Source organism: Monopterus albus, unplaced genomic scaffold (genome assembly GCF_001952655.1).
Source record: "Monopterus albus unplaced genomic scaffold, M_albus_1.0 scaffold3.1, whole genome shotgun sequence".
Taxonomy (NCBI): domain Eukaryota; kingdom Metazoa; phylum Chordata; class Actinopteri; order Synbranchiformes; family Synbranchidae; genus Monopterus; species Monopterus albus.
In genome coordinates this window covers 7,899,342-7,900,136 of record NW_018127883.1, presented here as the reverse complement: position 1 = coordinate 7,900,136, position 795 = coordinate 7,899,342, and positions in this window count along the sequence as shown.

Below are 795 nucleotides of genomic sequence, written 5' to 3'. Positions count from 1 at the left end.
TATATATATATATATATATATATACATACACATTTATTTACCACTTGCCCCACTTCGGGATGGTCCTATATATATATATATTCATATACAGTATATGTATATAAATAAATACATATATAATTACCTACTGCTATTAATTGTCTGTCATCCTCTTTTCTTTCTTGCATAAATTCAGCATAAAGACAGTATTTTTTTTTAAAGTTTTATACTGTATCATATAAAGAACCCATGTACAATAAAACAGCGTAATGCTATTAACTCCAGCCTGATGAACCTACAAATGGCTGCTGTATTATCAGTCTGTAATGAATGAATTTGACACAAACTCATTCTCTGCAGACCGTGAACGTCCGTGGCCCCGCATCCAGTAATTGTTGTGATATCTTCAGTCTGGACCAAAATAATGAACTTGACCAACCAACTGAAATTATGCTGTCAATGTGCGCTTAAAATCACAAAATGACTAATGCAAAACACAAGTAAAAACAAAGATCTGTGTGAGTCAGTCAGACAATTTGATGCATCAACAAGCAGTGCTGCATTCACCTCCCTCCTCCAGACCGCTTAAACACAGCCACCAATCAAGCCTCCATTCACTAGACAACACTTAAAACTCTTCACTGCAATGCTGTGAAGCTTCTCCTGAACTGTAATACTGTTTGTCAGGGTAATTATGATTACTTCAATTAGCTGGCTCAGAAATAAAATAATAAAGTATAATTATGTTCTCAAAGTGAACACCTGCCTACGTCTGAGCAGGCTGAGATGTGATGCTTAGTGTAAAGGAAAGTATGT